Below are 20,859 nucleotides of genomic sequence, written 5' to 3'. Positions count from 1 at the left end.
GTGTTGCTTTTTTTTGTTTGGGCTGATAGCTTTGAAGATATGTTCTGATGGTGGTGAGAGTAGAGCAGGACTGTCTCCATGGCGCAATTGGCTAGCGCGATCGGCTGGTAACCGGAAGGTTGGAGGTTCGAGCCCACCCGGTGGTAGTGCGGCGCTTTTTTTTCTTTGGGCTGATAGCTCTGAAGAAGTGTTCTGACGGTGGTGAGAGTGGAGCATGACTGTCTCCGTGGCGCAATTGGCTAGCGCGATTGGCTGTTAACCGAAACGTTCGAGGTTCGAGCCCACCCGATGGTGGTGCGGCGCTTTTTTTTCTTTGGGCTGATAGCTCTGAAGAAACGTTATGACGGTGGTGAGAGTGGAGTAGGACTGTCTCCGTGGCGCAATTGGCTAGCGCGATCGGCTGTTAACCGAAAGGTTGGAGGTTCGAGGCCACCCGGTGGTGGTGCGGCGCTTTTTTTTCTTTGGGCTGATAGCTCTGAAGAAATGTTCTGACGGTGGTGAGAGTGGAGCAGGACTGTCTCCGTGGCGCAATTGGCTAGCGCGATCGGCTGTTAGCCGAAAGGTTGGAGGTTCGAGCTCTCCCGGGAGTGGTGTGTTGCTTTTTTCTTTGCGCTGATAGCTTTGAAGATATGTTCTGATGGTGGTGGGAGTGGAGCACGACTGTCTCCGTGGCGCAATTGGCTAGCGCGATCGGCTTTTAACCAAAAGTTTGGAGGTTCGAGCCCTCTGGGAGTGGTGTGTTGCTTTTTTTTCTTTGCGCTTATAGCTTTGAAGATATGTTCTGATGGTGGTGGGAGTGGAGCACGACTGTCTCCGTGGCGCAATTGGCTAGCGCGATCGGCTGTTAACCAAAAGGTTGGAGGTTCGAGCCCTCTGGGACTGGTGTGTGGCTTTTTTTTCTTTGCGCTTATAGCTTTGAAGATATGTTCTGATGGTGGTGAGAGTGGAGCACGACTGTCTCCGTGGCGTAATTGGCTAGCGCGATGGGGTATTAACCGAAAGGTTGGAGGTTCGAGCCCACCCGATGGTGGTGCGGCGCCATTTTTTCTTTGGGCTGATAGCTCTGAAGAAATGTTCTGACGGTGGTGAGAGTGGAGCAGGACTGTCTCCGTGGCGCAATTGGCTAGCGCGATCGGCTGTTAGCCGAAAGGTTGGAGGTTCGAGCTCTCCCGGGAGTGGTGTGTTGCTTTTTTCTTTGCGCTGATAGCTTTGAAGATATGTTCTGATGGTGGTGGGAGTGGAGCACGACTGTCTCCGTGGCACAATTGGCTAGCGCGATCGGCTGTTAACCAAAAGTTTGGAGGTTCGAGCCCTCTGGGAGTGGTGTGTTGCTTTTTTTCTTTGGGCTGATAGCTTTGAAGATATGTTCTGATGGTGGTGAGAGTGGAGCAGGACTGTCTGTGTGGCGCACTCGGCTAGCGCGATCGGCTGGTAACCGAAAGTTTGGAGGTTCGAGCCCACGCGGTGGTGGTGCGGTGCTTTTTTTTCTTTGGGCTGATAGCTTTGAAGATATTTGTGATGGTGGTGAGAGTGGAGCACGACTGTCTCCGTGGCACAGTAGGCTAGCGCGATAGGCTGTTAACTGAAAGGTTGGAGGTTCGAGCCCTCCCAGGAGTGGTGTGTTGCTTTTTTTTGTTTGGGCTGATAGCTTTGAAGATATGTTCTGATGGTGGTGAGAGTAGAGCAGGACTGTCTCCATGGCGCAATTGGCTAGCGCGATCGGCTGGTAACCGGAAGGTTGGAGGTTCGAGCCCACCCGGTGGTGGTGCGGCGCTTTTTTTTCTTTGGGCTGATAGCTCTGAAGAAATGTTCTGACGGTGGTTAGAGTGGAGCACGACTGTCTCCGTGGCGCAATTGGCTAGCGCGATTGGCTGTTAACCGAAACGTTCGAGGTTCGAGCCCACCCGATGGTGGTGCGGCGCTTTTTTTTCTTTGGGCTGATAGCTCTGAAGAAACGTTATGACGGTGGTGAGAGTGGAGTAGGACTGTCTCCGTGGCGCAATTGGCTAGCGCGATCGGCTGTTAACCGAAAGGTTGGAGGTTCGAGGCCACCCGGTGGTGGTGCGGCGCTTTTTTTTCTTTGGGCTGATAGCTCTGAAGAAGTGTTCTGACGGTGGTGAGAGGGGAGCATGACTGTCTCCGTGGCGCAATTGGCTAGCGCGATGTGCTGTTAACCGAAAGGTTGGAGGTTCGAGCCCACCCGATGGTGGTGCGGCGCTATTTTTTCTTTGGGCTGATAGCTCTGAAGAAATGTTCTGACGGTGGTGAGAGTGGAGCAGGACTGTCTCCGTGGCGCAATTGGCTAGCGCGATCGGCTGTTAGCCGAAAGGTTGGAGGTTCGAGCTCTCCCGGGAGTGGTGTGTTGCTTTTTTCTTTGCGCTGATAGCTTTGAAGATATGTTCTGATGGTGGTGGGAGTGGAGCACGACTGTCTCCGTGGCGCAATTGGCTAGCGCGATCGGCTTTTAACCAAAAGTTTGGAGGTTCGAGCCCTCTGGGAGTGGTGTGTTGCTTTTTTTTCTTTGCGCTTATAGCTTTGAAGATATGTTCTGATGGTGGTGGGAGTGGAGCACGACTGTCTCCGTGGCGCAATTGGCTAGCGCGATCGGCTGTTAACCAAAAGGTTGGAGGTTCGAGCCCTCTGGGACTGGTGTGTGGCTTTTTTTTCTTTGCGCTTATAGCTTTGAAGATATGTTCTGATGGTGGTGAGAGTGGAGCACGACTGTCTCCGTGGCGTAATTGGCTAGCGCGATGGGGTATTAACCGAAAGGTTGGAGGTTCGAGCCCACCCGATGGTGGTGCGGCGCCATTTTTTCTTTGGGCTGATAGCTCTGAAGAAATGTTCTGACGGTGGTGAGAGTGGAGCAGGACTGTCTCCGTGGCGCAATTGGCTAGCGCGATCGGCTGTTAGCCGAAAGGTTGGAGGTTCGAGCTCTCCCGGGAGTGGTGTGTTGCTTTTTTCTTTGCGCTGATAGCTTTGAAGATATGTTCTGATGGTGGTGGGAGTGGAGCACGACTGTCTCCGTGGCACAATTGGCTAGCGCGATCGGCTGTTAACCAAAAGTTTGGAGGTTCGAGCCCTCTGGGAGTGGTGTGTTGCTTTTTTTCTTTGGGCTGATAGCTTTGAAGATATGTTCTGATGGTGGTGAGAGTGGAGCAGGACTGTCTGTGTGGCGCACTCGGCTAGCGCGATCGGCTGGTAACCGAAAGTTTGGAGGTTCGAGCCCACGCGGTGGTGGTGCGGTGCTTTTTTTTCTTTGGGCTGATAGCTTTGAAGATATTTGTGATGGTGGTGAGAGTGGAGCACGACTGTCTCCGTGGCACAGTAGGCTAGCGCGATAGGCTGTTAACTGAAAGGTTGGAGGTTCGAGCCCTCCCAGGAGTGGTGTGTTGCTTTTTTTTGTTTGGGCTGATAGCTTTGAAGATATGTTCTGATGGTGGTGAGAGTAGAGCAGGACTGTCTCCATGGCGCAATTGGCTAGCGCGATCGGCTGGTAACCGGAAGGTTGGAGGTTCGAGCCCACCCGGTGGTGGTGCGGCGCTTTTTTTTTCTTTGGGCTGATAGCTCTGAAGAAATGTTCTGACGGTGGTTAGAGTGGAGCACGACTGTCTCCGTGGCGCAATTGGCTAGCGCGATTGGCTGTTAACCGAAACGTTCGAGGTTCGAGCCCACCCGATGGTGGTGCGGCGCTTTTTTTTCTTTGGGCTGATAGCTCTGAAGAAACGTTATGACGGTGGTGAGAGTGGAGTAGGACTGTCTCCGTGGCGCAATTGGCTAGCGCGATCGGCTGTTAACCGAAAGGTTGGAGGTTCGAGCCCACCCGGTGGTGGTGCGGCGCTTTTTTTTCTTTGGGCTGATAGCTCTGAAGAAATGTTCTGACGGTGGTGAGAGTGGAGCATGACTGTCTCCGTGGCGCAATCGGCTAGCGCGATGTGCTGTTAACCGAAAGGTTGGAGGTTCGAGCCCACCCGATGGTGGTGCGGCGCTATTTTTTCTTTGGGCTGATAGCTCTGAAGAAATGTTCTGACGGTGGTGAGAGTGGAGCAGGACTGTCTCCGTGGCGCAATTGGCTAGCGCGATCGGCTGTTAGCCGAAAGGTTGGAGGTTCGAGCTCTCCCGGGAGTGGTGTGTTGCTTTTTTCTTTGCGCTGATAGCTTTGAAGATATGTTCTGATGGTGGTGGGAGTGGAGCACGACTGTCTCCGTGGCGCAATTGGCTAGCGCGATCGGCTTTTAACCAAAAGTTTGGAGGTTCGAGCCCTCTGGGAGTGGTGTGTTGCTTTTTTTTCTTTGCGCTTATAGCTTTGAAGATATGTTCTGATGGTGGTGGGAGTGGAGCACGACTGTCTCCGTGGCGCAATTGGCTAGCGCGATCGGCTGTTAACCAAAAGGTTGGAGGTTCGAGCCCTCTGGGACTGGTGTGTGGCTTTTTTTTCTTTGCGCTTATAGCTTTGAAGATATGTTCTGATGGTGGTGAGAGTGGAGCACGACTGTCTCCGTGGCGTAATTGGCTAGCGCGATGGGGTATTAACCGAAAGGTTGGAGGTTCGAGCCCACCCGATGGTGGTGCGGCGCTATTTTTTCTTTGGGCTGATAGCTCTGAGGAAATGTTCTGACGGTGGTGAGAGTGGAGCAGGACTGTCTCCGTGGCGCAATTGGCTAGCGCGATCGGCTGTTAGCCGAAAGGTTGGAGGTTCGAGCTCTCCCGGGAGTCGTGTGTTGCTTTTTTCTTTGCGCTGATAGCTTTGAAGATATGTTCTGATGGTGGTGGGAGTGGAGCACGACTGTCTCCGTGGCGCAATTGGCTAGCGCGATCGGCTGTTAACCAAAAGTTTGGAGGTTCGAGCCCTCTGGGAGTGGTGTGTTGCTTTTTTTTCTTTGCACCTATAGCTTTGAAGATATGTTCTGATGGTGGTGGGAGTGGAGCACGACTGTCTCCGTGGCGCAATTGGCTAGCGCGATCGGCTCTTAACCAAAAGGTTGGAGGTTCGAGCCCTCTGGGACTGGTGTGTTGCTTTTTTTTCTTTGCGCTTATCGCTTTGAAGATATGTTCTGATGGTGGTGAGAGTGGAGCACGACTGTCTCCGTGGCGTAATTGGCTAGCGCGATGGGGTATTAACCGAAAGGTAGGAGGTTCGAGCCCACCCGGTGGTGGTGCGGCGCTTTTTTTTCTTTGGGCTGATAGCTTTGAAGATATGTTCTGATGGTGGTGAGAGTGGAGCACGACTGTCTCCGTGGCGTAATTGGCTGGCGCGATGGGGTATTAACCGAAAGGTAGGAGGTTCGAGCCCACCCGGTGGTGGTGCGGCGCTTTTTTTTCTTTGGGCTGATAGCTCTGAAGAAATGTTCTGACGGTGGTGAGAGTGGAGCATGACTGTCTCCGTGGAGCAATTGGCTAGCGCGATGGGCTGTTAACCGAATGTTTGGAGGTTCGAGCCCACCCGATGGTGGTCGGCGCTTTTTTTTCTTTGGGCTGATAGCTCTGAAGAAATGTTCTGACGGTGGTTAGAGTGGAGCAGGACTGTCTCCGTGGCGCAATCGGCTAGCGCGATCGGCTGTTAACCGAAAGGCTGGAGGTTCGAGCTCTCCCGGGACTGGTGTGTTGCTTTTTTTTGCGCTGATAGCTTTGAATATATGTTCTGATGGTGGTGGGAGTGGAGCACGACTGTCTCCGTGGCGCAATCAGCTAGCGCGATCGGCTGTTAACCGAAAGGTTGGAGGTTCAAGCCCTCCCGGGAGTGGTGTGTTCTTTTTTCTTTGCGGTGATAGCTTTGAAGATATGTTCTGATGGTGGTGAGAGAGGAGCAGTACTGTTTCCATGGCGCAATTGGCTAGCGCGATCGGCTGTTAAACGAAAGGTTGCAGGTTCGAGCCCACCCGGTGGTGGTGCGGCGCTTTTCTTTCTTTGGGCTGATAGCTTTGAAGATATGTTCTGATGGTGGTGAGAGTGGAGCAGGACTGTCGCCATGGCGGAAGTGGCAAGCGCGACCGGCTGTTAACCGAAAGGTTGGAGGTTCGAGCCTACCCGGGAGTGGTGTGTTGCTTTTTTCTTTGCGCTGATAGCTTTGAACATATATTCTGTTGGTGGTGAGAAAGGAGCACGACTGTCTCCGTGGCGCAATTGGCTAGCGCGATCGGCTGTTAACCAAAAGTTTGGAGGTTCGAGCCCTCTGGGAGTGGTGTGTTGCTTTTTTTTCTTTGCGCCTATAGCTTTGAAGATATGTTCTGATGGTGGTGGGAGTGGAGCACGACTGTCTCCGTGGCGCAATTGGCTAGCGCCATCGGCTGTTAACCAAAAGGTTGGAGGTTCGAGCCCTCTGGGACTGGTGTGTTGCTTTTTTTTCTTTGCGCTTATCGCTTTGAAGATATGTTCTGATGGTGGTGAGAGTGGAGCACGACTGTCTCCGTGGCGTAATTGGCTAGCGCGATGGGGTATTAACCGAAAGGTAGGAGGTTCGAGCCCACCCGGTGGTGGTGCGGCGCTTTTTTTTCTTTGGGCTGATAGCTCTGAAGAAATGTTCTGACGGTGGTGAGAGTGGAGCATGACTGTCTCCGTGGAGCAATTGGCTAGCGCGATGGGCTGTTAACCGAAAGTTTGGAGGTTCGAGCCCACCCGATGGTGGTCGGCGCTTTTTTTTCTTTGGGCTGATAGCTCTGAAGAAATGTTCTGACGGTGGTGAGAGTGGAGCAGGACTGTCTCCGTGGCGCAATCGGCTAGCGCGATCGGCTGTTAACCGAAAGGCTGGAGGTTCGAGCTCTCCCGGGACTGGTGTGTTGCTTTTTTTGCGCTGATAGCTTTGAATATATGTTCTGATGGTGGTGGGAGTGGAGCACGACTGTCTCCGTGGCGCAATCAGCTAGCGCGATCGGCTGTTAACCGAAAGGTTGGAGGTTCAAGCCCTCCCGGGAGTGGTGTGTTCTTTTTTCTTTGCGCTGATAGCTTTGAAGATATGTTCTGATGGTGGTGAGAGTGGAGAAGGACTGTCTCCATGGCGGAAGTGGCAAGCGCGACCGGCTGTTAACCGAAAGGTTGGAGGTTCGAGCCTACCCGGGAGTGGTGTGTTGCTTTTTTCTTTGCGCTGATAGATTTGAACATATGTTCTGTTGGTGGTGAGAAAGGAGCACGACTCTCTCCATGGCGTCATTGGGTAGCGCGATCGGTGTTAACCAAAAGGATGGAGGTTCGAGCCCACCCGGTGGTGGTTCGGCGCTTTTTTCCTGAAGGCTGATAGCTCTGAAGAAATGTTCTGACGGTGGTGAGAGTGGAGCAGGACTGTCTCCGTGGCGCAATTGGCTAGCGCAACGGGATATTAAGCGAAAGGTTGGAGGCTCGAGCCCACCCGGTGGTGGTGCGGCGCTTTTTTTCCTTTGGGCTGATAGCTCTGAAGAAATGGTCTGACGGTGGTGAGAGTGGAGAAATACTGTCTCCGTGGCGCAATTGGCTTGCGCGATTGGCTGTTAACCGAAACGTTGGAGGTTCGAGCCCACCCGATGGTGGTGCGGCGCTTTTTTTTTCTTTGGGCTGATAGCTTTGAAGATATGTTCTGATGGTGGTGGGAGTGGAGCACGACTGTCTCCGTGGCGCAATTGGCTAGCGCGATCGGCTGTTAACCAAAAGGTTGGAGGTTCGAGTCCTCTGGGACTGGTGTGTTGCTTTTTTTTCTTTGCGCTTATAGCTTTGAAGATATGTTCTGATGGTGGTGGGAGTGGAGCACGACTGTCTCCGTGGCGCAATTGGCTCGCGCGATCCGCTGTTAACCAAAAGGTTGGAGGTTCGAGCCCTCTGGGACTGGTGTGTTGCTTTTTTTTCTTTGCGCTTATAGCTTTGAAGATATGTTCTGATGGTGGTGGGAGTGGAGCACGACTGTCTCCGTGGCGCAATTGGCTCGCGCGATCGGCTGTTAACCGAAAGGTTGGAGGTTCGAGCCCTCCCGGGAGTGGTGTGTTGCTTATTTCTTTGCGCTGATAGCTTTGAAGTTATGTTCTGATGGTGGTGAGAGTGGAGCACGACTGTCTCCGTGGCGTATTTGGCTAGCGCGATCGGCTGTTAACCGAAAGGTTGGAGGTTCGAGCCCACCCGGTGGTGGTGCGGCGCTTTTTTTTCTTTCGTCTGATAGCTTTGAATATATGTTCTGATGGTGGTGAGAGTGGAGCAGGACTGTCTCCGTGGCGCAATTGGCTAGCGCGATCGGCTGTTAACAGAAAAGTTGGAGGTTCGAGCCCTCTCGGGAGTCGTGTGTTCTTTTTTCTTTGCGCTGATAGCTTTGGAGATATGTTCTGTTGGGGGTGAGAAAGGAGCACGACTCTCTCCGTGGCGCAATTGGCTAGCGCGATCGGCTGTTAACCAAAAGGTTGGAGGTTCGAGCCCTCCCGGGAGTGGTGTGTTGCTTTTTTTCTTTGGGCTGATAGCTTTGAAGATATTTGTGATGGTGGTGAGAGTGGAGCACGACTGTCTCCGTGGAACAGTAGGCTAGCGCGATAGGCTGTTAACTGAAAGGTTGGAGGTTCGAGCCCTCCCAGGAGTGGTGTGTTGCTTTTTTTTGTTTGGGCTGATAGCTTTGAAGATATGTTCTGATGGTGGTGAGAGTAGAGCAGGACTGTCTCCATGGCGCAATTGGCTAGCGCGATCGGCTGGTAACCGGAAGGTTGGAGGTTCGAGCCCACCCGGTGGTGGTGCGGCGCTTTTTTTTCTTTGGGCTGATAGCTCTGAAGAAATGTTCTGACGGTGGTTAGAGTGGAGCACGACTGTCTCCGTGGCGCAATTGGCAAGCGCGATTGGCTGTTAACCGAAACGTTCGAGGTTCGAGCACACCCGATGGTGGTGCGGCGCTTTTTTTTCTTTGGGCTGATAGCTCTGAAGAAACGTTCTGACGGTGGTGAGAGTGGAGTAGGACTGTCTCCGTGGCGCAATTGGCTAACGCGATCGGCTGTTAACCGAAAGGTTGGAGGTTCGAGCCCACCCGGTGGTGGTGCGGCGCTTTTTTTTTCATTGGGCTGATAGCTTTGGAGATATGTTCTGTTGGGGGTGAGAAAGGAGCACGACTCTCTCCGTGGCGCAATTGGCTAGCGCGATCGGCTGTTAACCAAAAGGTTGGAGGTTCGAGCCCTCCCGGGAGTGGTGTGTTGCTTTTTTTCTTTGGGCTGATAGCTTTGAAGATATGTTCTGATGGTGGTGAGAGTGGAGCAGGACTGTCTGTGTGGCGCATTCGGCTAGCGCGATCGGCTGGTAACCGAAAGTTTGGAGGTTCGAGCCCACGCGGTGGTGGTGCGGTGCTTTTTTTTCTTTGGGCTGATTGCTTTGGAGATATTTGTGATGGTGGTGAGAGTGGAGCACGACTGTCTCCGTGGCACAGTAGGCTAGCGCGATAGGCTGTTAACTGAAAGGTTGGAGGTTCGAGCCCTCCCAGGAGTGGTGTGTTGCTTTTTTTGTTTGGGCTGATAGCTTTGAAGATATGTTCTGATGGTGGTGAGAGTAGAGCAGGACTGTCTCCATGGCGCAATTGGCTAGCGCGATCGGCTGGTAACCGGAAGGTTGGAGGTTCGAGCCCACCCGGTGGTGGTGCGGCGCTTTTTTTTCTTTGGGCTGATAGCTCTGAAGAAATGTTCTGACGGTGGTTAGAGTGGAGCACGACTGTCTCCGTGGCGCAATTGGCTAGCGCGATTGGCTGTTAACCGAAACGTTCGAGGTTCGAGCCCACCCGATGGTGGTGCGGCGCTTTTTTTTCTTTGGGCTGATAGCTCTGAAGAAACGTTCTGACGGTGGTGAGAGTGGAGTAGGACTGTCTCCGTGGCGCAATTGGCTAGCGCGATCGGCTGTTAACCGAAAGGTTGGAGGTTCGAGCCCACCCGGTGGTGGTGCGGCGCTTTTTTTTTCTTTGGGCTGATAGCTCTGAAGAAATGTTCTGACGGTGGTGAGAGTGGAGCATGACTGTCTCCGTGGCGCAATTGGCTAGCGCGATGGGCTGTTAACCGAAAGGTTGGAGGTTCGAGCCCACCCAATGGTGGTGCGGCGCTATTTTTTCTTTGGGCTGATAGCTCTGAAGAAATGTTCTGACGGTGGTGAGAGTGGAGCAGGACTGTCTCCGTGGCGCAATTGGCTAGCGCGATCGGCTGTTAGCCGAAAGGTTGGAGGTTCGAGCTCTCCCGGGAGTGGTGTGTTGCTTTTTTCTTTGCGCTGATAGCTTTGAAGATATGTTCTGATGGTGGTGGGAGTGGAGCACGACTGTCTCCGTGGCGCAATTGGCTAGCGCGATCGGCTGTTAACCAAAAGGTTGGAGGTTCGAGCCCTCTGGGACTGGTGTGTTGCTTTTTTTTCTTTGCGCTTATAGCTTTGAAGATATGTTCTGATGGTGGTGGGAGTGGAGCACGACTGTCTCCGTGGCGCAATTGGCTCGCGCGATCCGCTGTTAACCAAAAGGTTGGAGGTTCGAGCCCTCTGGGACTGGTGTGTTGCTTTTTTTTCTTTGCGCTTATAGCTTTGAAGATATGTTCTGATGGTGGTGCGAGTGGAGCACGACTGTCTCCGTGGCGCAATTGGCTCGCGCGATCGGCTGTTAACCGAAAGGTTGGAGGTTCGAGCCCTCCCGGGAGTGGTGTGTTGCTTATTTCTTTGCGCTGATAGCTTTGAAGTTATGTTCTGATGGTGGTGAGAGTGGAGCACGACTGTCTCCGTGGCGTATTTGGCTAGCGCGATCGGCTGTTAACCGAAAGGTTGGAGGTTCGAGCCCACCCGGTGGTGGTGCGGCGCTTTTTTTTCTTTCGTCTGATAGCTTTGAATATATGTTCTGATGGTGGTGAGAGTGGAGCAGGACTGTCTCCGTGGCGCAATTGGCTAGCGCGATCGGCTGTTAACAGAAAAGTTGGAGGTTCGAGCCCTCTCGGGAGTCGTGTGTTCTTTTTTCTTTGCGCTGATAGCTTTGGAGATATGTTCTGTTGGGGGTGAGAAAGGAGCACGACTCTCTCCGTGGCGCAATTGGCTAGCGCGATCGGCTGTTAACCAAAAGGTTGGAGGTTCGAGCCCTCCCGGGAGTGGTGTGTTGCTTTTTTTCTTTGGGCTGATAGTTTTGAAGATATTTGTGATGGTGGTGAGAGTGGAGCACGACTGTCTCCGTGGCACAGTAGGCTAGCGCGATAGGCTGTTAACTGAAAGGTTGGAGGTTCGAGCCCTCCCAGGAGTGGTGTGTTGCTTTTTTTTGTTTGGGCTGATAGCTTTGAAGATATGTTCTGATGGTGGTGAGAGTAGAGCAGGACTGTCTCCATGGCGCAATTGGCTAGCGCGATCGGCTGGTAACCGGAAGGTTGGAGGTTCGAGCCCACCCGGTGGTGGTGCGGCGCTTTTTTTTCTTTGGGCTGATAGCTCTGAAGAAATGTTCTGACGGTGGTTAGAGTGGAGCACGACTGTCTCCGTGGCGCAATTGGCTAGCGCGATTGGCTGTTAACCGAAACGTTCGAGGTTCGAGCACACCCGATGGTGGTGCGGCGCTTTTTTTTCTTTGGGCTGATAGCTCTGAAGAAACGTTCTGACGGTGGTGAGAGTGGAGTGGGACTGTCTCCGTGGCGCAATTGGCTAACGCGATCGGCTGTTAACCGAAAGGTTGGAGGTTCGAGCCCACCCGGTGGTGGTGCGGCGCTTTTTTTTCATTGGGCTGATAGCTTTGGAGATATGTTCTGTTGGGGGTGAGAAAGGAGCACGACTCTCTCCGTGGCGCAATTGGCTAGCGCGATCGGCTGTTAACCAAAAGGTTGGAGGTTCGAGCCCTCCCGGGAGTGGTGTGTTGCTTTTTTTCTTTGGGCTGATAGCTTTGAAGATATGTTCTGATGGTGGTGAGAGTGGAGCAGGACTGTCTGTGTGGCGCACTCGGCTAGCGCGATCGGCTGGTAACCGAAAGTTTGGAGGTTCGAGCCCACGCGGTGGTGGTGCGGTGCTTTTTTTTCTTTGGGCTGATTGCTTTGGAGATATTTGTGATGGTGGTGAGAGTGGAGCACGACTGTCTCCGTGGCACAGTAGGCTAGCGCGATAGGCTGTTAACTGAAAGGTTGGAGGTTCGAGCCCTCCCAGGAGTGGTGTGTTGCTTTTTTTTGTTTGGGCTGATAGCTTTGAAGATATGTTCTGATGGTGGTGAGAGTAGAGCAGGACTGTCTCCATGGCGCAATTGGCTAGCGCGATCGGCTGGTAACCGGAAGGTTGGAGGTTCGAGCCCACCCGGTGGTGGTGCGGCGCTTTTTTTTCTTTGGGCTGATAGCTCTGAAGAAATGTTCTGACGGTGGTTAGAGTGGAGCACGACTGTCTCCGTGGCGCAATTGGCTAGCGCGATTGGCTGTTAACCGAAACGTTCGAGGTTCGAGCCCACCCGATGGTGGTGCGGCGCTTTTTTTTCTTTGGGCTGATAGCTCTGAAGAAACGTTCTGACGGTGGTGAGAGTGGAGTAGGACTGTCTCCGTGGCGCAATTGGCTAGCGCGATCGGCTGTTAACCGAAAGGTTGGAGGTTCGAGCCCACCCGGTGGTGGTGCGGCGCTATTTTTTCTTTGGGCTGATAGCTCTGAAGAAATGTTCTGACGGTGGTGAGAGTGGAGCAGGACTGTCTGTGTGGCGCACTCGGCTAGCGCGATCGGCTGGTAACCGAAAGTTTGGAGGTTCGAGCCCACGCGGTGGTGGTGCGGTGCTTTTTTTTCTTTGGGCTGATTGCTTTGGAGATATTTGTGATGGTGGTGAGAGTGGAGCACGACTGTCTCCGTGGCACAGTAGGCTAGCGCGATAGGCTGTTAACTGAAAGGTTGGAGGTTCGAGCCCTCCCAGGAGTGGTGTGTTGCTTTTTTTTGTTTGGGCTGATAGCTTTGAAGATATGTTCTGATGGTGGTGAGAGTAGAGCAGGACTGTCTCCATGGCGCAATTGGCTAGCGCGATCGGCTGGTAACCGGAAGGTTGGAGGTTCGAGCCCACCCGGTGGTGGTGCGGCGCTTTTTTTTCTTTGGGCTGATAGCTCTGAAGAAATGTTCTGACGGTGGTTAGAGTGGAGCACGACTGTCTCCGTGGCGCAATTGGCTAGCGCGATTGGCTGTTAACCGAAACGTTCGAGGTTCGAGCCCACCCGATGGTGGTGCGGCGCTTTTTTTTCTTTGGGCTGATAGCTCTGAAGAAATGTTCTGACGGTGGTGAGAGTGGAGCATGACTGTCTCCGTGGCGCAATTGGCTAGCGCGATGGGCTGTTAACCGAAAGGTTGGAGGTTCGAGCCCACCCAATGGTGGTGCGGCGCTATTTTTTCTTTGGGCTGATAGCTCTGAAGAAATGTTCTGACGGTGGTGAGAGTGGAATAGGACCGTCTCCGTGGCGCAATTGGCTAGCGCGATCGGCTGTTAGCCGAAAGGTTGGAGGTTCGAGCTCTCCCGGGAGTGGTGTGTTGCTTTTTTCTTTGCGCGGATAGCTTTGAAGATATGTTCTGATGGTGGTGGGAGTGGAGCACGACTGTCTCCGTGGCGCAATTGGCTAGCGCGATCGGCTGTTAACCAAAAGTTTGGAGGTTCGAGCCCTCTGGCAGTGGTGTGTTGCTTTTTTTTCTTTGCGCCTATAGCTTTGAAGATATGTTCTGATGGTGGTGGAAGTGGAGCACGACTGTCTCCGTGGCGCAATTGGCTAGCGCGATCGGCTGTTAACCAAAAGGTTGGAGGTTCGAGCCCTCTGGGACTGGTGTGTTGCTTTTTTTCTTTGCGCTTATAGCTTTGAAGATATGTTCTGATGGTGGTGAGAGTGGAGCACGACTGTCTCCGTGGCGTAATTGGCTAGCGCGATGGGGTATTAACCGAAAGGTTGGAGGTTCGAGCCCACCCGGTGGTGGTGCGGCGCTTTTTTTCTTTGGGCTGATAGCTCTGAAGAAATGTTCTGACGGTGGTGAGAGTGGAGCATGACTGTCTCCGTGGCGCAATTGGCTAGCGCGATGGGCTGTTAACCCAAAGTTTGGAGGTTCGAGCCGACCCGATGGTGGTCGGCGCTTTTTTTTCTTTGGGCTGATAGCTCTGAAGAAATGTTCTGACGGTGGTGAGAGTGGAGCAGAACTGTCTCCGTGGCGCAATCGGCTAGCGCGATCGGCTGTTAACCGAAAGGCTGGAGGTTCGAGCCCACCCTGTGGTGGTGCGGTGCTTTATTTTCTTTGGGCTGATACCTTTGAAAATATGTTCTGACGGTGGTGAGAGTGGAGCAGGACTGTCTACGTGGCGCAATTGGCTAGCGCGATCGGCTGTTTACCGAAAGGTTGGAGTTTCGACCTCTCCCGAGAGTGGTGTGTTGCTTTTTTCTTTGCGCTGATAGCTTTGAAGTTATGTTCTGATGGTGGTGAGAGTGGAGCACGACTGTCTCCGCGGCGTAATTGGCTAGCGCAACGGGATATTAAGCGAAAGGTTGGAGGCTCGAGCCCACCCGGTGGTGGTGCGGCGCTTTTTTTCCTTTGGGCTGATAGCTCTGAAGAAATGTTCTGACGGTGGTAAGAGTGGAGAAATACTGTCTCCGTGGCGCAATTGGCTTGCGCGATGGCTGTTAACCGAAACGTTGGAGGTTCGAGCCCACCCGATGGTGGTGCGGCGCTTTTTTTTTCTTTGGGCTGATAGCTCTGAAGAAATGTTCTGACGGCGGTGAGAGTGGAGCAGGACTGTCTCCGTGGCGCAATTGGCTAGCGCGATCGGCTGTTAGCCGAAAGGTTGGAGGTTCGAGCTCTCCCGGGAGTGGTGTGTTGCTTTTTTCTTTGCGCTGATAGCTTTGAAGATATGTTCTGATGGTGGTGAGAGTGGAGCAGGACTGTCTGTGTGGCGCACTCGGCTAGCGCGATCGGCTGGTAACCGAAAGTTTGGAGGTTCGAGCCCACGCGGTGGTGGTGCGGTGCTTTTTTTTCTTTGGGCTGATTGCTTTGGAGATATTTGTGATGGTGGTGAGAGTGGAGCACGACTGTCTCCGTGGCACAGTAGGCTAGCGCGATAGGCTGTTAACTGAAAGGTTGGAGGTTCGAGCCCTCCCAGGAGTGGTGTGTTGCTTTTTTTTGTTTGGGCTGATAGCTTTGAAGATATGTTCTGATGGTGGTGAGAGTAGAGCAGGACTGTCTCCATGGCGCAATTGGCTAGCGCGATCGGCTGTTAACTGAAAGGTTGGAGGTTCGAGCCCTCCCGGGAGTGGTGTGTTGCTTTTTTTTCTTTGCGCTGATAGCTTTGAAGATATGTTCTGATGGTGGTGAGAGTGGAGCAGGACTGTTTCCATGGCGCAATTGGCTAGCGCGATCGGCTGTTAAGCGAAAGGTTGGAGGTTCGAGCCCACCCGGTGGTGGTGCGGCGCTTTTCTTTCTTTGGGCTGATAGCTTTGAAGATATGTTCTGATGGTGGTGAGCGTGGAGCAGGACTGTCTCCGTGGCGGAAGTGGCAAGCGCGACCGGCTGTTAACCGAAAGGTTGGAGGTTCGAGCCTACCCGGGAGTGGTGTGTTGCTTTTTTCTTTGCGCTGATAGCTTTGAACATATGTTCTGTTGGTGGTGAGAAAGGAGCACGACTCTCTCCGTGGCGTCATTGGGTAGCGCGATCGGTGTTAACCAAAAGGTTGGAGGTTCGAGCCCACCCGGTGGTGGTTCGGCGCTTTTTTCCTGAAGGCTGATAGCTCTGAAGAAATGTTCTGACGGTGGTGAGAGTGGAGCAGGACTGTCTCCGTGGCGCAATTCGCTAGCGCGATGGGCTGTTAACCGAAAGGTTGGAGGTTCGAGCCCACCCGGTGGTGGTGCGGCGCTTTTTTTTCTTTGGGCTGATAGCTCTGAAGAAATGTTCTGACAGTGGTGAGAGTGGAGCATGACTGTCTCCGTGGCGCAATTGGCTAGCGCGATGGGCTGTTAACCGAAAGGTTGGAGGTTCGAGCCCACCCGATGGTGGTGCGGCGCTATTTTTTCTTTGGGCTGATAGCTCTGAAGAAATGTTCTGACGGTGGTGAGAGTGGAGCAGGACTGTCTCCGTGGCGCAATTGGCTAGCGCAATCGGCTGTTAGCCGAAAGGTTGGAAGTTCGAACTCTCCCGGGAGTGGTGTGTTGCTTTTTTCTATGCGCTGATAGCTTTGAAGATATGTTCTGATGGTGGTGGGAGTGGAACACGACTGTCTTCGTGGCGCAATTGGCTAGCGCGATCGACTCTTAACCAAAAGTTTGGAGGTTCGAGCCCTCTGGGAGTGGTGTGTTGCTTTTTTTTCTTTGCGCTTATAGCTTTGAAGATATGTTCTGATGGTGGTGAGAGTGGAGCACGACTGTCTCCGTGGCGTAATTGGCTAGCGCGATGGGGTATTAACCGAAAGGTTGGAGGTTCGAGCCCACCCGGTGGTGGTGCGGCGCTTTTTTTCTCTTTGGGCTGATAGCTCTGAAGAAATGTTCTGACGGTGGTGAGAGTGGAGCATGACTGTCTCCGTGGCGCAATTGGCTAGCGCGATGGGCTGTTAACCGAAAGTGTGGAGGTTCGAGCACACCCGATGGTGGTGCGGCGCTTTTTTTTCTTTGGGCTGATAGCTCTGAAGAAATGTTCTGACGGTGGTGAGAGTGGAGCAGGACTGTCTCCGTGGCGCAATCGGCAAGCGCGATCGGCTGTTAACCGAAAAGCTGGAGGTTCGAGCTCTCCCGGGAGTGGTGTGTTGCTTTTTTTTGCGCTGATAGCTTTGAATATATGTTCTGATGGTGGTGGGAGTGAAGCACGACTGTCTCCGTGGCGCAATCGGCTAGCGCGATCGGCTGTTAACCGAAAGGTTGGAGGTTCGAGCCCACTCGGTGGTGGTGCGGTGCTTTTTTTTCTTTGGGCTGATAGCTCTGAAGAAATGTTCTGACGGGGGGGAGAGTGGAGCGCGACTGTCTCCGTGGCGCAATTGGCTGGCGCGATCGGCTGTTAACCGAAAGGTTGGAGGTTCGAGCCCACTCGGTGGTGATGCGGCGCTTTTTTTTCTTTGGGCTGATAGCTCTGAAGAAATGTTCTGACGGTGGTGAGAGTGGAGCAGGACTGTCTCCGTGGCGCAACTGGCTAGCGCAATCGGCTGTTAACCGAAAGGTTGGAGGTTCGACCTCTCCCGGGAGTGGTGTGTTGCTTTTTTCTTTGCGCTGATAGCTTTGAAGATATGTTCTTATGGTGGTGGGAGTGGAGCACGACAGTCTCCGTGGTGCAATTGGCTAGCGCGATCGGCTGTTAACTGAAAGGTTGGAGGTTCGAGCCCTCCCGGGAGTGGTGTGTTGCTTTTTTTTCTTTGCGCTGATAGCTTTGAAGATATGTTCTGATGGTGGTGAGAGTGGAGCACGACTGTCTCCGTGGCGTAATTGGCTAGCGCGATGGGGTATTAACCGAAAGGTTGGAGGTTCGAGCCCACCCGGTGGTGGTGCGGCGCTTTTTTTCTCTTTGGGCTGATAGCTCTGAAGAAATGTTCTGACGGTGGTGAGAGTGGAGCATGACTGTCTCCGTGGCGCAATTGGCTAGCGCGACCGGCTGTTAACCGAAAGGTTGGAGGTTCGAGCCTACCCGGGAGTGGTGTGTTGCTTTTTTCTTTGCGCTGATAGCTTTGAACATATGTTCTGTTGGTGGTGAGAAAGGAGCACGACTCTCTCCGTGGCGTCATTGGGTAGCGCGATCGGTGTTAACCAAAAGGTTGGAGGTTCGAGCCCACCCGGTGGTGGTTCGGCGCTTTTTTCCTGAAGGTTGATAGCTCTGAAGAAATGTTCTGACGGTGGTGAGAGTGGAGCAGGACTGTCTCCGTGGCGCAACTGGCTAGCGCAATCGGCTGTTAACCGAAAGGTTGGAGGTTCGACCTCTCCCGGGAGTGGTGTGTTGCTTTTTTCTTTGCGCTGATACCTTTGAAGATATGTTCTTATGGTGGTGGGAGTGGAGCACGACAGTCTCCGTGGTGCAATTGGCTAGCGCGATCGGCTGTTAACTGAAAGGTTGGAGGTTCGAGCCCTCCCGGGAGTGGTGTGTTGCTTTTTTTTCTTTGCGCTGATAGCTTTGAAGATATGTTCTGATGGTGGTGAGAGTGGAGCACGACTGTCTCCGTGGCGTAATTGGCTAGCGCGATGGGGTATTAACCGAAAGGTTGGAGGTTCGAGCCCACCCGGTGGTGGTGTGTTGCTTTTTTTTCTTTGCGCTTATAGCTTTGAAGATATGTTCTGATGGTGGTGAGAGTGGAGCACGACTGTCTCCGTGGCGTAATTGGCTAGCGCGATGGGGTATTAACCGAAAGGTTGGAGGTTCGAGCCCACCCGGTGGTGGTGCGGCGCTTTTTTTCTCTTTGGGCTGATAGCTCTGAAGAAATGTTCTGACGGTGGTGAGAGTGGAGCATGACTGTCTCCGTGGCGCAATTGGCTAGCGCGATGGGCTGTTAACCGAAAGTGTGGAGGTTCGAGCACACCCGATGGTGGTGCGGCGCTTTTTTTTCTTTGGGCTGATAGCTCTGAAGAAATGTTCTGACGGTGGTGAGAGTGGAGCAGGACTGTCTCCGTGGCGCAATCGGCAAGCGCGATCGGCTGTTAACCGAAAAGCTGGAGGTTCGAGCTCTCCCGGGAGTGGTGTGTTGCTTTTTTTTGCGCTGATAGCTTTGAATATATGTTCTGATGGTGGTGGGAGTGAAGCACGACTGTCTCCGTGGCGCAATCGGCTAGCGCGATCGGCTGTTAACCGAAAGGTTGGAGGTTCGAGCCCACTCGGTGGTGGTGCGGTGCTTTTTTTTCTTTGGGCTGATAGCTCTGAAGAAATGTTCTGACGGGGGGGAGAGTGGAGCGCGACTGTCTCCGTGGCGCAATTGGCTGGCGCGATCGGCTGTTAACCGAAAGGTTGGAGGTTCGAGCCCACTCGGTGGTGATGCGGCGCTTTTTTTTCTTTGGGCTGATAGCTCTGAAGAAATGTTCTGACGGTGGTGAGAGTGGAGCAGGACTGTCTCCGTGGCGCAACTGGCTAGCGCAATCGGCTGTTAACCGAAAGGTTGGAGGTTCGACCTCTCCCGGGAGTGGTGTGTTGCTTTTTTCTTTGCGCTGATAGCTTTGAAGATATGTTCTTATGGTGGTGGGAGTGGAGCACGACAGTCTCCGTGGTGCAATTGGCTAGCGCGATCGGCTGTTAACTGAAAGGTTGGAAGTTCGAGCCCTCCCGGGAGTGGTGTGTTGCTTTTTTTTCTTTGCGCTGATAGCTTTGAAGATATGTTCTGATGGTGGTGAGAGTGGAGCAGGACTGTTTCCATGGCGCAATTGGCTAGCGCGATCGGCTGTTGAGCGAAAGGTTGGAGGTTCGAGCCCACCCGGTGGTGGTGCGGCGCTTTTCTTTCTTTGGGCTGATAGCTTTGAAGATATGTTCTGATGGTGGTGAGCGTGGAGCAGGACTGTCTCCGTGGCGGAAGTGGCAAGCGCGACCGGCTGTTAACCGAAAGGTTGGAGGTTCGAGCCTACCCGGGAGTGGTGTGTTGCTTTTTTCTTTGCGCTGATAGCTTTGAACATATGTTCTGTTGGTGGTGAGAAAGGAGCACGACTCTCTCCGTGGCGTCATTGGGTAGCGCGATCGGTGTTAACCAAAAGGTTGGAGGTTCGAGCCCACCCGGTGGTGGTTCGGCGCTTTTTTCCTGAAGGCTGATAGCTCTGAAGAAATGTTCTGACGGTGGTGAGAGTGGAGCAGGACTGTCTCCGTGGCGCAATTCGCTAGCGCGATGGGCTGTTAACCGAAAGGTTGGAGGTTCGAGCCCACCCGGTGGTGGTGCGGCGCTTTTTTTTCTTTTGGCTGATAGCTCTGAAGAAATGTTCTGACAGTGGTGAGAGTGGAGCATGACTGTCTCCGTGGCGCAATTGGCTAGCGCGATGGGCTGTTAACCGAAAGGTTGGAGGTTCGAGCCCACCCGATGGTGGTGCGGCGCTATTTTTTCTTTGGGCTGATAGCTCTGAAGAAATGTTCTGACGGTGGTGAGAGTGGAGCAGGACTGTCTCCGTGGCGCAATTGGCTAGCGCAATCGGCTGTTAGCCGAAAGGTTGGAAGTTCGAACTCTCCCGGGAGTGGTGTGTTGCTTTTTTCTATGCGCTGATAGCTTTGAAGATATGTTCTGATGGTGGTGGGAGTGGAGCACGACTGTCTTCGTGGCGCAATTGGCTAGCGCGATCGACTGTTAACCAAAAGTTTGGAGGTTCGAGCCCTCTGGGAGTGGTGTGTTGCTTTTTTTTTCTTTGCGCTTATAGCTTTGAAGATATGTTCTGATGGTGGTGACAGTGGAGCACGACTGTCTCCGTGGCGTAATTGGCTAGCGCGATGGGGTATTAACCGAAAGGTTGGAGGTTCGAGCCCACCCGGTGGTGGTGCGGCGCTTTTTTTCTCTTTGGGCTGATAGCTCTGAAGAAATGTTCTGACGGTGGTGAGAGTGGAGCATGACTGTCTCCGTGGCGCAATTGGCTAGCGCGATGGGCTGTTAACCGAAAGTGTGGAGGTTCGAGCACACCCGATGGTGGTGCGGCGCTTTTTTTTCTTTGGGCTGATAGCTCTGAAGAAATGTTCTGACGGTGGTGAGAGTGGAGCAGGACTGTCTCCGTGGCGCAATCGGCAAGCGCGATCGGCTGTTAACCGAAAGGCTGGAGGTTCGAGCTCTCCCGGGAGTGGTGTGTTGCTTTTTTTTGCGCTGATAGCTTTGAATATATGTTCTGATGGTGGTGGGAGTGGAGCACGACTGTCTCCGTGGCGCAATTGGCTGGCGCGATCGGCTGTTAACCGAAAGGTTGGAGGTTCGAGCCCACTCAGTGGTGGTGCGGCGCTTTTTTTTCTTTGGGCTGATAGCTCTGAAGAAATGTTCTGACGGGGGGGAGAGTGGAGCGCGACTGTCTCCGTGGCGCAATTGGCTGGCGCGATCGGCTG

Source organism: Rhipicephalus microplus, unplaced genomic scaffold (genome assembly GCF_043290135.1).
Source record: "Rhipicephalus microplus isolate Deutch F79 unplaced genomic scaffold, USDA_Rmic scaffold_12, whole genome shotgun sequence".
In the NCBI taxonomy this organism is placed as follows: domain Eukaryota; kingdom Metazoa; phylum Arthropoda; class Arachnida; order Ixodida; family Ixodidae; genus Rhipicephalus; species Rhipicephalus microplus.
The sequence above is the reverse complement of the archived record's forward strand: the minus strand, read 5'-3'. Positions refer to the sequence as shown.